The sequence below is a fragment of the Chelonoidis abingdonii genome, chromosome 17, assembly GCF_003597395.2.
Source record: "Chelonoidis abingdonii isolate Lonesome George chromosome 17, CheloAbing_2.0, whole genome shotgun sequence".
NCBI lineage: Eukaryota > Metazoa > Chordata > Testudines > Testudinidae > Chelonoidis > Chelonoidis abingdonii.
In genome coordinates, this window is record NC_133785.1 from 3,598,474 (window position 1) to 3,614,914 (window position 16,441).

The 16,441-nt window shown below is 44.4% G+C and overlaps 1 protein-coding gene across 23 annotated transcripts in view; it reads right to left on the reverse strand.

Annotated features, from left to right (window-relative positions):
• The window catches only part of RAF1 (Raf-1 proto-oncogene, serine/threonine kinase), a 134,385-nt gene that overhangs the window by 98,420 nt on the left and 19,524 nt on the right, over nt 1-16,441 (reverse strand). For 3 of the 23 annotated variants that reach the window (XM_032772556.2, XM_075073135.1, XM_032772554.2), the window contains exon 1: nt 280-436. The exons of the other annotated variants lie outside the window; for them this stretch is intronic. The gene's annotated coding sequence lies outside the window, so the exon portion shown is untranslated. Of the gene's footprint in view, nt 1-279; nt 437-16,441 lie in introns of those variants that run through there. 23 annotated transcript variants of the gene reach the window in all.

Sequence of the window (16,441 nt, forward strand, 5' to 3'; positions counted from 1 at the left end):
CGGGGGGGGGGGGCAGAGAGCAGATAGGGGCCAGGCCATGGCCTCCTCCCCTAACCAGCCCTCCATGCAATTTACGAAACCCGATGCAGCCCTTAGGCCAAAAAGTTTGCCCGCCCCTGCCTTAAACTGAAAAAACTGATGGAATAGAATTCAACTATAAATGTTACACATGCCTGGCACAGCATCTGATGCAGCGTGAAAAAGGGCATTAAACTGTGAGCTTTTATAGTACCGACAAGACTTTCAGGTTTTGACCAGTAGGAGGGGGTATTCACGTACTTTTGCTTGATCAGAAAAACTGAATGCCTTTTGGGGATCTGTCACTTGATTTTCATAGTCACCCTTCGCTGACCCACTAGACATAGAATGTGGACCTCCAGGGGTACATGGACCACAGAACGAAAACCACTGGTGTAGATTGTTTTAAAATCCTTTTTTCCCCCTCTTATGCTCTGTACTTACTAAAATAAAAAATACTTTAGTTTTAAGAAGCCTCTTTTATCACTGTGTACCAGTGGTTACAGGCTTCTGAAGGGAAGAACCGCAGGTGTCCAAACACAGTTGGATTGGCTGGGTAAGCACAGTTTATACACAGAGTACTGTAGCTCAGAGCCCGGACAGAGTGGGAGAAGTGCAGATTCCATCCTGTGATAGGAAAGGCATGACACTTTAGACCTGAAGGAGTGCCCTCAAAGACCAGAAAGGGGACAGAGGTACTGCTAGCCCGGTAACCATCTGAAAAGTACTTTCCTTATTTAGTGAAAGAGCTGGATGGTGTGCAGTAAATGAAATATGGGGCCAAATGATTAGAATAGGCAGTTGTCACGCCTCAAGCACTTTTCAAACTGCGCATTGAATAAGGCCAGGGTTCTCAGGAAAAATAGCAGGTGATCATAACAGACACAAGGCGACAGTTATAACTGCACAGGCAGCTTTAGTTCTATTATTTCATGACTTGAGTGTTTTTGTTTGCAACCTTAATGTTCTTTTAACATAGTAGTTTCATATGTATATTATGTTGTGTTCTAACTTGAAAAACAAAGAATGCTTTTAATTAGCTTAAACAGCCTAAGGAGCCTACTGTCCCCTTCATGTACACACATACCTGACTTCCATGATCACTAATAGGAATTACAGAAGCATCAAAAGAACTTCCTGTAACTATGTATTTTTATTTCTTAACCATAACAATATTTGTTGTTTTAGCTCTGGGCATTGTCACTGTGGAACAGACACTACCATGGTCTCAGGTATTGATAAAGGTGATCTACAAATAAAAATATTTCCACTTCCGCCCCTCCCCCCCGCACTTATGTTCTTGTTTTTACCTTAGAAAAACCAGGAAAGTAAAAAGTCTTCTCTTTCTATGGTTGGATTTGTAATATTAAAAAAGCACAAAAAAACTGACCAGACCTTTATACACTGCAAATGTGGCAAAACTGGAGTACAAAACCCTCTCCTTCATTATTCTTTGCAAGCTGCCTTTAAATTAACATTGACTCCTGAAGCAGTTCTCCTATAGCTTTGAATGAAGAGAGTTTCAGTGGCAGATTGAAACAAGTAATCTGAAAACTACTTTCTGATTCCAAAAGGCTTCAAATTGCACACAGAGAGAAGAAATCCCCCACAAGTCAGACAAGAGAAAAAAAGAGCTTTCTAATTATTGGACCGCTGAAAAATATACCACATGACGCTGTCATATGTAACAGGTATAACAGGTCACTTTGAATACAGTAGCACTGAGACTACTATATATACTTGATTATAAGCCAGTTCGTTTATAAGCTGACCCCCCCCCCCGACCCCAAGATGGATAAGTAAAAATGGAATTTTTATATGATCCATTCATAAACCGATCCTATAATTCAGGGGTCAGCAAACTCTGGCTCCCGGGCCATCAGGATAAGCCTCTGGCAGGCCAAGAAAGTTTATTTACCTCGAGTGCCTGCAGGCACGGAGTAAACCTAAGTAAACAAAAGTGTCCTGGTGGGCCAGCTGCTTACCCTGGAGGGCCGGGACAGCAACTGGTGGGGAAATTTGGAGGGCGGGGGAGGGAGAGGAAGATGATGAGGGTCAGAGGAGTAACCCCTGTGACCACCCCCCACATGACCCCATCCCTGGCCCGAGACCCCCACACTCTCCCCATCCCACCCCTTCCCACCTTATCTGAGGAGGGCCAGGGGAAGATGTCTCTGGCCTGGCTGGAGCTGTTCCGGCAAGCTAGGCAGTGCAGCTGCAGCATGCTCCAGCGGGCTGGGCGGCACAGCCACAGCGTGCTCCAGCAGGCCGGGCAGCGCGGCCACAGCCTGCTCTGGAGGTAGGGCCGAGCAGCATGGCTTCGGCCTCCCAGCCCCGGAGCTGTAGCTGCTTCGGAGGCTGGGACGAGAGCAGTGTGGCCAGAAGCCGAGAGACTCTGGCCCCACCTCTTCGCTTCTGGCTCTTCTGGTTGTGCTGTCTCTCCTTTCTTCTTCTGTTGGGGGGAGGGGCTGTGTCCCACCTCTCCCTCTCTATACCTGTTCATAAGTCGACCCCCTTCTCTGGTGCTTCCCTTTTTTACTAAAAAATTCGGCTTATGAACAAGTATATACGGTAATAAATGTTTAACTATTTCACAGTATCTGGAATATAGTTATTTGTCTTACCATACCAAAACAAAAAAAATCTGCATTCCAGGGTGCCATAATGTGCACTGATGTCTTTTATTGTTAGTATAATCATTCTGTTTAAGTCACAATTTCTAGGCTTAGAGCAGTGTACACATACTGATATCTGAAGCCTTTGTTGGAAAATCTCTATGCCAGGTCCAACTACACAGTATCATTAAACATTAACTTGATAGTCTTATATTTTGAATGTATTGAAGAATTTCAGAGGGTGAATATTATATATATATTTTTTAAAACATGGTTTAGAACGGGGTTCTCAATCTTTTTCCTTCTGAGGCCCCCACCAACATGCCGTAAAAACTCCACAGTCCACCTGTGCCACAATAACTGGTTTTCTGCATATAAAAGTCAAGGTTGGCATTAGCAGGTAGCAAGCAGGGGAACTGCCTGGGGATCCACGCCACAAGGGCCCCGGTGAAGTTACATTGCTCAGATTTCAGCTTCAGCCCCAGGCAGTGGGACTCAGGGCCCCAGGCTTCAGTTCCATGTAATGGGGCCTCGTCTTTCTGCCCTGGGCCCCAGCAAGTTTAACACTGGTCCTGCTTGGTGTCCCCCCTGAAACCTGCTCGTGGCCCTTCATTGGGCCCTGGACCCCTGGTAGAGAACCACTTGTTTAGAATAAATTCCTGCCATCTTGAAAATGAAATTAGATAACTTAGTAAATGGTTTATTCTGTCATATGTTCATTTTATTATTTTAGCGTTGCTGTTAGGCTACGACTACACTGCACTTTTGTCTGCAGGGGTGTGGAAAAAAAAAACAAACACACATACACACACACACCCCGACCAACAAAAAGTACCAGTATGGACAGCATTTTGTCATCGGGAGATGCTCTCCCGCCAACAAAGCTACCGCTGCTCGTTGGGGTGGTTTTATTTTGCTGGCAGGAGAGCTCTATCCTGCTGGCAAAGAGTAGCTTCATAGGAGTCCTTACAGCTGTGCCACTGTAAAGTATGCAGGTAGACAGACTCAGTATCAATTCTGATCCAAGCTCTACCAAAAAAAATGAAACATTCACATTTAAAACAGATCAATTTAAATTTTGGCCCAAATAACCTATCCTTCTGTTTCAGGGGAGACAAATCTTAAAATCACATAAGGCAAGCAATTATTTACAGTAGACTCTCAGAGTTACAAACTGATTGGTCAACCACATACCTCACTTGGAAAAGTACGCAGACAGTAACAGACACACAAAAAAAGAAAATACAATACAGTACTATGTTAAACGTAAATTACTAAAAAAATAAAGGGAAAAGTTTTTAAAAAAAGATTTGACAAGATAAGGAAACTGTTTGTGTTTGTTTCATTTAAATTAAGAAAGATGGTTAAAAGCAGAATTTTTCTTCTGCATAGTAAAATTTCAAAACCAAATTAAATTAATGTTCAGTTGTAAACTTTCGAAAGAACAATTATGTTTTTTTCACAGTTACAAACATTTCAGAGTTAGGAACAACCTCCATTCCCGAGGTGTTTGTAACTCTGAGGTTCTACCATAGGATACTTTTTTGCCCCAGCTAGTATCTGTAAGTATTTAATTTTGCTGAAACTAAATGAATTTGTATGGACCTTGGAAAAAATCCATTCCAGTGAAAAGATCTTTGACAGGTTTCAGTCAGAAGTGCTTTTATTTTACAGCAATTATTTTGGGAGAGGGAGGTTTATACCTATGCCATCACAAATAGCTGTCCCTCAGTTTACACTCACTCCTGCATCAGTAGATTTCCTTTCTCCTCCAAATGGCAGCTGATTTTATATTTCACAAATATTTCAGCATTATCCTGAATTAAATATCATATAAGTGTCTTTCTCATAGACTGTATTGCCAGTTTATGTTTTCATATATATTGCTGTACTCTCTACTTATTAATTGCTACCCTACATTGTTTATTTATATTTAATTATTTTTAATATTTAAAAAATAAGCTCTTCATGTACACACAGAAATTATTGTAGACTGTGTGCATATTACTGGAAGTGAACAACAACAATATCAGAACTCTTATCTTTGGGCTCTCATAAACCAAGATGCCAAGCTAGAGTTTGGTATGGTCTGCAGGCAATTATAGAAGATTTTCCTAACATGGCAAACAAACCTCAATCAAGGGAGAACTATATCTCATATTTTATTACTTTGTTTATACTATTCTTTCTTCCCTCCCATCCTAGCCCAGAATTATACCTTTTTCAAGCAGAGTTGATATTGGGACTCATGTTTAAAAAAAATTAGGTGCATAAATACAGTCCTGATTTTTGCTTATGCCATAGTTATCAGGATTGCACAGTCAACTCTAATCGTGCAAAAATCATCTTAGCTATCTGCACACTGAAACTGAAAGCACAAAAGCAGCACGTATTTTGCATGCCTAATTTATTAGTTTCTAGATCGTGGAGACTCCCACTCCAAAGCCAGACATGGAGAGCGTCGAATCCGACCACATGCAGACTCTAACCACGTTTATTATAGCAGGACAAACAAGGAATAGGGCCCCACTATGTTAGCCACGGTACAGAGTAGCACACGGTCCCTGCCTTTAAGAGTTTACAATCAAAATTGATAAGACAGGCTGGGGGGGAAAGGACTATAAGTGGAGTTGGTAACGACTATTATTAAGGTTGCCCAAAACTTCCCATTGTAAGACCTTGATTTAAGTTCCTTATACTTTGCCAAACATTAACCAATTTGGGATACCCAGGACCTGATTTTTCAAAGTACTCAGCATTTATGTAGTACTTCATATGTTCAAAGCACACTTTCCATTGACTTCAATTGCCTCTGGAGTGATCAACATTTCTGCAGGTCTGACCACAGAGTCTCAAGATGGGCACCCAGAAAGTGAGGAACACACAATTGTGAGAAGTAACTTGCCTAGCATCGCACAGGAATTCTGCGGCAGAAGCAGGGAACAAATCCAGTTCTCCAGGAAAGCATTTATCGGCCTTAATTATGAGACAGTCCTCCTCCAGTCCCTACTTCAGTCTTACACACTTCCCAACTTTTCTAATAAACGAGGCAAGGACCCTACAGAAAACAACCTTCTTCAGTACACAACCCTGATTTCCCCAGAGCATAGTGGAAAAAATAGTACTTTGTCATGGCTGTATCATAACGCACAAACACAGGGGGGCTGAATTAAGGAAACCTTAATACTGGCATTTCCTAACTTTTCAGTGTTTTACTTTGCAAACTTAATATTTTAATATAACCTGTATGCGTCATATAACACACAACTAAGGTGACCAGACAGCAAGTGTGAAAAATCAGGACAGGGGGTCGGGGGTAATAGGTGCCTATATAAGAAAAAGACCCAAAAATTGAGACTGTCCCTATAAAATTAGGACATCTGATTACCCTATACACAACCAAAGTAAACCATGTGATGACAACAAATGGCTGCTACTCTGAAAAATGTTATATCAGTTCCAAGATTTTTTTTTCAGGGAGTGGAGGGGAGGGAACAGTAGGTTTAGTTAGGAAGGGATAAAGTGGCAAGAAATGTGAAGGTAGGAAAGGGGAACAAGATGAGGGTAAGGACAGATATGGAGTAAAGCTGAGTTAAGAGACTGTGAGGGAGAGTTGGACAAACTGCTGAACAGCACAAGGCACAAAGGCCAGTCAAAACTGTAGAAAGTTCTCTGAACATCTGATGGTCTTTCCTCTGGCTGCTTCTACAGCTGCTCCCCTGTACAGTTTGGGTCTGAGTGTACAGTGGGATTGGTGTGGCCACCATTTTATTCCATTCCCCCTCCCTCCTCCCCCCAGAACCCCTGCTTTGGCTGTTTCTGCAGCTGCACCTTCTGGCTGGAATCTCTAGCTGATTCCTCTCTGCAGCCTCTGCATGTTGATAGAAACTCTTGTATTTTAGCCCCACCTCTACAGCACACTCCTTGCTTAACACACTTTTTTCTTCTTGGAACAGGGTGCAGTTGTGAAGATGTTACCATATTACTGCTAAGAAACAACAAATCTGATCAAACATGAAAACATTATGTGGTGTGGTATGCTCATGTCAGATAAGAAATTATTTACAATACAGTCGGGGAGGGGGCGTTATTTTTTGTGTTTTTAACCAATAAACCAGAATTAACCATATAATGTTTAAAACTGAAGACTTAAACACAGCCTCAGACCCAATATTTCTGAATCCCTGAAAAAAACAATACCAAGTTTAAGATTACAGGCATAACAAAATGAACAAAAATCTAGCATAGAGCATACTTCATGCAACTTTCAAGAACTGAGTTAGAAAGCTATTCAATACTAAAGAGAAAAGCTTTGAAACAAGACTCGGGAAAGTTTTACACTCCATGCCCTACTGTACCCATGTCAACCAATTTGCAACGTTCACACAGTTGTAAAATCAACTGCTGTCAAAGTCCAAAATGCAATACCAAAATTCAGGTGTCCTTACGGCTCTCCCTACCACCTATTGCCATACACTATTTTAAACTGCAATTTTGTAAGCATTTAGCAGGGAAGCAAGCACAGTCAGCTACAGTACTTCACCCACATTAAGACAAAATGTTCAGCCAGCAAACACTGAATTCTTATGATTTAGGATTTTTTGCTTTGGGGAGGGATGGCTTTGAAACCCTTCCCCCATCACAATACAACAAGAAATGAAGGGGTTTAGACTTGTGTTCCCTCCAAAGCTTAGTGCTAACTCCAGCATTAGGGAAAAATCAATGTAGAGAAGAAAAAATGGAGCACTCTCCCTCCTCTAAATATTATGAGAAAGCCATCCATTTCTGTAGAATTAAAACTTTAATTTAAACATTATTAATAAACTACCTTTATAGATGTATTGATAAACTTCCAAAAAAGTAAACCACACAGAAAGCTGTACTACTGGGTTATGAGTCTGCAGACAGACTAAGTGCCTCTGTTAATGCTCACTGCTTTGTCAAGCAGCAGCAGAATGAAAGCCAGTGAAGACTTTAGTGGGTTTCACTACTGCTTTTCAGAACCCTGGAGGGCAATGGTGAAACTCTCATGGAAAGAATCATGTTGATTTCACTTTGCTGCTGCTTGAGAAACCTCAAAACAGCAGTAGTCTGGTACTGGAGTTACTCATGGGAAAGGAGAAACCAAACTAAGTGAGCAATAGATTCATTAGAACAGGGGTTCTCAAACTGGGGGTCAGGGCATCACGAGGTTATTACACCGGGGGGTTTGCAAGTTCTCAACCTCCACTCTAAACCTCACTTTGCCTCCAGCATTTTTATATATTTTAACACCATTATAAAAGTGTTTTTCATGTATGGGGGTGGGGTCACACTCAGATTTGCTATGTGAAAGGGGTCACCAGTAAAAAGGTTTGAGAGCCACTGCATTAGAACAAGTAACCATGACTCTTACAGTAGCTAGAACTCTGGGAGAAGAGTAGCATAACACAGACAACCCTTCCACACAGACCCTAGCTGAACGGCCAGGAGGCTCTGAAGTTACAGGAAGGAAGATAAGGAAACCCTTCCAGCAGCCAAGGCTGGGGAAAGCATGAAAATTACAGACACCTGCTAGCCAGAAGACAGAACCATAAGCAGGGCCTAGACCAGGAATGGGCAAACTATGGCCCGGGGGCTGCATCTGGCCCTTCAGACATTTTAATCTGGCCTTTGAGCTCCTGCTGGGGAACGGGGTCCAGGGCTTGCCCCGCTCTGGTACTCCAGCTGGGGAGCAGTGTCGAGGGCTTGCTTTACTCGGCACAGCTCCCGAAAGTGACAGCATGTCCCCCTTCCAGCTCCCACATGTAAGGGCAGCCAGGGGGCTCCATACGCTGCCCCTGCCCCAAGTGCCACCCCGGCAGCTCCCACTGGACAGGAACCACAGTGCCTGAGGATGGGGCAGCGCGCAGAGCCACCTGGCCGTGCCTCCGTGTAGGAGGCGGAGAGGGGACATGCCGCTGCTTGAAGTAAGTCTGCACCCCTGGATCCCACTATGCCCCAACCCTCTGCCCCAGCCCTGATCTCCCTCCTGCCCTGAAAACCCCTTGGTCCCAGCCCGAAGCACCCTCCTGCATCCCCAACTCCTCATGCCCAGCCCCACCCCATAGCCCACACTCCAAGTGGGCGCCCTCACCTTCACCTGTACCTCAACCCCCAATTTCTTGAGCATTCATGGCCCGCCATACAATTTATATACCCAGATGTGGCCCTTGGGCCAAAAAGTTTGCCCACCTCGGCCTAAACAGAACCCTTATAAGAATCCCAGCACCAGCACTCTTCCCTTCCTAGGAACTGAAGTTGAGGGAAAAGACTGTTTCTCATCAAAAGCTTGGTGGAACCACAGGACCTTGCTGGTGCACCAAAGCACATCTCCTCCCATTCTATACCTACCTCTGGCTAGGATATTCACTCCTATATTTAACAGGTGTCCTATAATTTTTTCTAGCCCTTCCCAAAAGATATATATAAAAGCAGACATCAAAAATCTGTAAAAGTGCAACCTCTCTCAGTATATTTTCCAGAATATACACTTACGTTTACAATTTAAGGACTGTAAAACTGTTGTGCTCTTTTCTCATCTTCACTCAACAAAATTATTTTAAGGTCCATCATATCTGAATTGTGCCACACCCAAGGCTGAAACACCTGCCCCCTCAATTGTGCTGCTGGTAGAAGACAGAGCAGCTGGTGGAAAAAACAATAAAACCTGAATGAAGTGGCATAACTTTAAAAAGAAAGATTCCTTGAAGTCATAGTAGCAGCATACTGGGCTGAAGAAGTGATTAAGGCAGAGGTGGGCAAACTATGGCCGGTAGGCCAAATCTGGCCCGCCAGTCGTTTTAATCCCAAGGCCTGCACCCCTGAGCCTCTCCCCGTGCCCCAACCCCCTAATCCTTCTCCTGCCCTCTGAACCCCTCGATCCCAGCCCAGAGCACCCTCCTGCACCCCAAACCCTTCATCCCAGCCCCACACCAGAGCCCGCACCTTCAGCCAGAGCCCTCATTCCCCTCCCCGCCCCTGGCACACCTTTCCCCCACCCCAGCCCGGAGCTCCCTGAGCACCCTCCTGCACCATGAACTCACTTCTGGCCCCATTCCAGAGCCCGCACCCACAACCAGAGCCTGCACCCACAACCAGAACCCTCACCTCCTCCCACACCCAACCCCAATTTTGTGAGCATTCATAGCCCGCCATACAATTTCTATTTCCAGATGTGGCCCTTGGGCCAGTAAGTTTGCCCACCCCTCGATTAAGGGCTGGTCTACACTAGAGAGCTAGGTTGACCTAGCTATATTGCTTGAGACATGTAGCTAAGCCGACCTAAGCTCCAGCATAGACAGTATAGGGTCAAAGGACGAATTCTTCTGTCAAACTAGCTATCAGCTCTTGGAGAGGTGGATTTACTACAGTGACTGAAGAACTCCTTCCATCACGGTAGTATCTATGTTATAGAATTACAGCTTCAGCGCTGCAGCTGTGGTACTGCAGCATTTCTAGTGTAGACATTCCCTAAGATACTGATTCAGAGTAAATACATTTAAAAAACTCAAAGGGATTGAGCTATAATCCAGTCCTGCATTTCTATAATTTGTTCATATTTCTGAACCAGAACAAATACATTAACAATCAACTGAATTACATTATAAGCGAAAAGAAAGCTGCCTGATGGATAAAGGTCAAAATTAACACTTAGGGTATGTCTACACTACGGGATTATTCCGATTTCACAGAAATCGGTTTTTAAAAACAGATTGTATAAAGTCAAGTGCACGCGGCCACACTAAGCACATTAATTAGGCGGTGTGCATCCATGTACTGAGCGTTGCAGTGTGGGTAGCTATCTCCTAGCTACCCCACAGTTCCCGCAGTCTCCCCCACCCATTGGAATTCTGGGTTGAGATCCCAGTGCCTGATGGGGCAAAAACATTGCCGCTGGTGCTTCTGGGTACAGTCTCACCCCTCCCTCCGTGAAAGCAGCAGCAGCCAACCATTTCACACCTTTTCTCCTGGGCGAACTGTGCAGATGCCATTCCACTGCAAGCATGGACCCTGCTCAGCTCAAGACAGCAATCATGGACGTTTTAAACACCTTGTGCATTCTCGGGCAGTCAGTGCTGAACCAGGACCTGCAAAGCCAGGAGATGAGGTGGTGGCTACGGCAGAGTGGCGACGAGAGCGATAAGGACATGGACACAGAATTCTGTCAAACTGCGGGCCCCTGCGCTTTGGAGATCCTACTGGTAATGGGGCAGGTTCTAGCCATTGAATGCCGATTTTGGGCCAGGGAAACAAGCACAGACTAGTGGGACCGCATAGCGTTGCGGGTGTGGGATGATTCCCAGTGGCTGCGAAACTTTCGCATGTATAAGGGCACTTTCTTGGAACTTTGTGACTTGCTTTCCCCTGCCCTGAAACGCCACAGAACACAAGATGAGAGCAGCCCTGGAAGCTTGCAACGCCAGACAGTTACCGGTCAGCGGGAATCAATTTGGAGTTGGAAAATCTACTGTGGGGCTGCTGTGACACAAGTAGCCAAAGCAATCATTAAGCTGCTGCTATGGAAGGTAGTGACTCTAGAAATGTCCAGGTCATAGTGGTGACTTTGCTGCAATGGGATTCCCTAACTGTGGTGGCGATAGGTGAACCATATCCCTATCTTGGCACCGGAGCACCAGGGCACCCAGTACATAAACGGAAAGGGATACTTTCCATGGTGCTGCAAGCACTGGTAGATCACAAGGACGTTTCACCACATCCACGTGGGATGGCGGGAAGGGTTCATGACACTCGCGTCTTCAGGAACACTACTCTGTTTAAACGCTGCGCAAGGGATTACTTCCCAGACCAGAATTAACAGTGGGGATGTTGGAAACGCTTGTAGTTATCCTAGGGGATTCCAGCCTACCCTTGATGCTATGGCTCATGAAGCTCAGACACAGGCAGCCTGGACATAGTCAGGGTGTTCAACTACAGCTGAGCATTGCAGAATGGTGGTAGAATTGTGCATTTGCCGTTTAAAGGTGCGCTGCGCACATTACTGACTCGCTCAGACTCCAGCCAAACCAATGTCCCCATTGTTATGCTGCTTTCTGTGTGCTCCACCAACTCTGTGAGAGTAAGGGGGAGACTTTATGGCGGGGTGGGAGGCTGAGGCAATCATCTGCTGCTGATTAGCGCAGCAGCACTGGGCGATTAGAAGAGCACCACAAAGCATTGCGCATCAGAGAAGCTTTGGAGAACAGTTTCATCACGGGCTAGGGTCGGTGTGACTGTTGTGTTTATTTCTCCTTGATAAACTCCTTCCCCCTTGATTGATCATTACCTGTAAGCACCCACCCTCCCTTCGATTACCGCTTGCTTCCTAAGGAAGTCACTCTCGTTTAAAAAATGTATTCTTTATTATAATTGTTAAAAGAGGCGAGACTGTCAAAGTAGCCCAGTGTGTTTGGAAGATAGTAGGAGGAGGAAAAGGCCACTAAAAAAAATTTATACGGCCTTTTGGTTGGGCTGTCATGGGGGGATTGAGAGGTGCATGGCTACTCCGGTCTTATCGTCTGGCATGAGGCTCGGAAATCGTGGGGGGGGGTGTCAAGGCTGGCATTGGCACTCTGTGTCTGCTGGTTTCTGAGCTCCACTACGCCGGGATGTCGTTTGATTGCAGCGACCTAGGTTGATCCGGCCTGTCTGTTTCTGTGCACCTTCTCGCTTGTCTCTGTTGTTCGTCTCTCGCTCTTCCTGTACTTTGATCCGGTCCTATCTCTTTCCGGGATGAGCTCTTTCATGCGGGTCTTCCTTGATTTCGGAAATTCTTTTCTAGTGTCTTTTTTCCACCGTTTATCTGAGATATGCTTCGGGAGGTGGGGGGTTGAAATTTTGAGCTGATAGGGGAGGGAAAAAGGGAGAGACGTTATAATACCTTTTAGAACTGGTATATTTTCCGTGAAAACTATATTCACTAATGACACGTGTTTTCACTACAAGGTGACCTTTTGATCTTATTTGAGTGCTGGGCTTTGGTGTTTCGTACAGTTGCAGGTCTGGCAGCGCAGTGGTTGTGGCCATGGTAAGCTGTTTTTGTCTTCTGAAGCTTCATCTATTCGGCCTGCCTTCATAGCAAGAGTCCGTGGTGCTGTCCTTTCTGTTACGGCAGCGCAGGCCCCCTGGCTGGTATCATGGCAATATTGCCCTTTTCCCTCTCACTGTGCTGGGGCGGGAGTCTGCTGCCAAATCAGACAGCTCAGTGCCATTGCCCCCCCCCCTTTTTTCTCCACTTGGCTAATCAAGGGGATTATTTAGGCACGGCCAAAGGCGTGGAATGGCTCTCTGTCCATTCTTAGATTGCTGCTTTGCAACAGGTTACCATGACGTTTCACTTCCTGGGTAACGGAGATAGATGGATTGTTGCTTGATGCGCATCCCCGGGACTTCGCGCTTAGGCTTTGTCAGCATGGATCCGATTATTGCAATGCATGGCGTGTCAAGTGTCTACGCTGGAGATGGAATAGCGCGCTGCCCAACCTTTGCAAAGGCTTTGGACCAGGGCGTTCATGGAGATGTCCTGAGGCTTTTCCGCTTCTGTTAGATGTTTAGCTTCCGTACTGTACTGGCCGCAATGATCCCATCTCGGGCCAATTCATCATTAAAAGCGCTTGTTACATGTTTTATTCGTCCTCCCAGAGGTTCTTCTGGTTCATTGTCTGGTGTGTTGGGGAGTATTCGTAGGGTGAGAAACGCTCTGGCTGTTGGGGAGCTGGAGTGCTGTGTGCTCTTGGCAGCTGTCTCTCTTCCTTTCGTTTCTTCATCTGCAGATCCTCAGCATGGCCGTGTCTCCCCCCCTCGGACCGCGGTGGTGGGCGTGGTTGCAGACCTAGAATTGCCATGAGCTCGCCCCCCCCTAGAGCAGTGTTTTGCCCTGCCTGGTTTCGTTGCTTCTTGGTTTTCTAGTAGGCTTGTTGTTCCTACTTCCGCCTGTTATGATCCCCTGGTGTGGGCTCTTGCTCATGGCCTGTGGAATAGTTTTCATAATATTTTTTCATTTCGTCTTTTGGAGGTTTGTGACGAGTTCCCCAACCCAGTTTGATTCGATCCCAGTCCTCGTGCAGTCCATGCTGAGCTCTTTTTGCGCTTCTAGGATGTAATGTTACTTGTCGCTGTCACTGTCTGAGCTGCTTTCCGCTGGGCAAAGGAATGATTAAGTTCGCGCGGGCTTTTTCTGTTACTGGCTAGTGGCCGCTCGTTTCTGTCCGGGCCGGGTCATTGGTGACTGTGGGATAGTCCCGGGGCCATACTGAATTGCTGGACAATACCCTATCAATGCATAACCGAAGGTTTCAGGCTCTCCCTCGTGGGGAATCAGAATCACCCGTTTCCAATCCCTTTTTCGATATAGGGCTTGTTGTGTGGAGGTGCAAGGTTCTAGGTTTCCGCCGTAAATTAGTTTAAAGTCTAGCGTAGACAGCGCACACTAAAGTTAGTGTGCCGTTTTCAGTACTTTTCATGTTATGCAAATGCTACTGCAGTGGATTGTGTAGTGTTACCCAGTTCTAGTGTTTGCAGAGTACTCCAGGTTTTCTGTTAAAAGTGAGTTACTAATTGCTTCGGTTTTTAGATTTCTACTTCTTTTGAACAATCATTCTATATTATACTTAACTTTTCTTCCAATCTTTGTTATCTGTCACTTCGTTTAAAAATAATTTAAAGTATGTTGTTTGTTATATCTTGGCGTATAGAAAACATGAAGTGTACGTGTTCAAGTTCTGTACTCCTCCCATATCTTTTTTCTTTAATTGAGAAGAAAAATTTTCAAGGTGTCAAAAAAGACACTTTAAAGCTACCAAAGATGTGATGGTATGTGGTTTTTATGATCGGACGCAATGGTTGGTTTTGTTAACCTTCTCCTAGAAAACTTTATTTAACGATGTTTGTTCAAAGTTGTTCTCTTTCTATTGTCTTCCCTTTTGTACCTCTGTTGATTAAACCATGTTGCGTCAGTGGCTATAGTGGAGGACCGTTTGGGAGTTTATTTATTTGTACGTCAAGGAGAGGCAAAAAGTTTTACAATCTCATTCATATTATATCTAATGAGCGTCGACTTCTTGATCCCGACTAAAATCTGGAGGGAGTGGCTTATTCTGTTCAGAATAATTTGCCTTTACGCAGGACAATGGGATATTCTGGATGCAAGTGATTTCAGGAACAAATTTCCTGAATCAGTTTACATCTTGACATGTATTAATGACCACTCGATCGTGTCCGGGTCAGGATATGGTGTAACTCTTTGTGGGCGTCTTACAAATGGTACGAAAGGTTTGTTCAGTCCGTTTCTCACAACCAATCGATGAGAGTGGAGTGGAACAGCAAATGTCCTCCAGCTCCTCTAGCGCAACGTCGCAAGAGATCTCTTGGCGGGTGGGGTTAGATTCTCTCTCCCTACCTTTCGCTCAGGTAGATAGTAGTATGTAGACGCGAGTCATTTTCTGCTCTGTCACGTGTGAGGCCAGCTGTTGTCGTGTCCAATCTGGTGCAATTTGGAATATGTGGACAAATTGGCATTACCTCCAGAGAGAAAAAAATGTAAGGTTTTTAAATAATACATATAAAACCAACTGGCCGATTAGAAAGTTTTAAAAAAAATTGGCTGGTGAGTTTACTGACAAAAAAAAAAAAAGATAAAGGGATGGGTACCGGTTCAGTACTTTAAGGTGTTTAGAGTCCGTGTCATTGTTCCATTTCATGCAGTAAGTAAAATCATGGTTATCTGCGCGGATTTGTTGGATCATAGAACGCATTCTAAACTAAAGGACAGTTAATCTGGATGGTTCAGGGAAGTTTTGGCTCCCATCTGGGGGTTTTTAAGAGAGATTTGGACAAATATCTAGTTACTGGTCTGCCTCAATGCAGGGGGCTAGATTTGCTGATCTTCCGCTTTGTTGCTTATGATCTACGGCGAAAGCAACGACTGGATTTGCATTTTTTTATTTAGTGTGGGAGATTTTATTTTTGTGTTTTATTTTACTTTTTTATTCAGGGTTGGGTTGGTGGTTTTCTTTCTTCTGTGTTCTGTTGTTCTCTTAATGTTTTATGTAAACAGTTATTCTTATTTCTAGAGCTGTTTGGAAGGGATTTTGATCATTTTTTTGACTTCAGTGGAGAGGATTTTATGCACAGTCCTTGTTACCACAAGGAAGAAGCACAAGATGGCACTATACACAACTAGTGTTGTAAGGAAATTGGGTTATTTCTCTGTTCTTTATGATGTATAATGGGAAGGGTTTCCAATTCTTTTTAGAGGTTGTTTCCCGTTCTTTGGTTTTTCTCCTTTTTTAAAGTTAAAATTTAGGTTCCTATTTCCTGGACACTAAGTGACTGCTAGGAAGGTACATACAAAGAAGTTGAATTCTATGAGGTGTTTGTTGGCCACTATTCAAAATCTATTAACTGCTACGATCTTTTCCTGTCCTCCAAGTAGATGCAAGGTTAAACCCCCCGGTTCCACTCACAAGGCAACCAGGAGTGCCAGATTTATTTCCTTTCTAGGTTTGTCTCACTTAAGTTTTGCTGCTTAACTATGCTGTTTTAGGGGCAAACCTTTTGGATGTTCTTACATTTCCGTATAAGTGTTCTACGACAGTTTCTTAGCTTTGGACCAAGAAGCTCTTCATATAGCCTTTATTCGTTATAGTTATCTCTGGCTTGTCGACGAAAATTTGTTTGGGAAAAGACCCTTACATATGTGGCTGGTAATTAGTTGTAGGCAGCCCTAAGGTAAAACGCGTATTTGCTTTTACAGGATCTTTGGCCCTTTATTTAAAACATAAAGGGGGGGG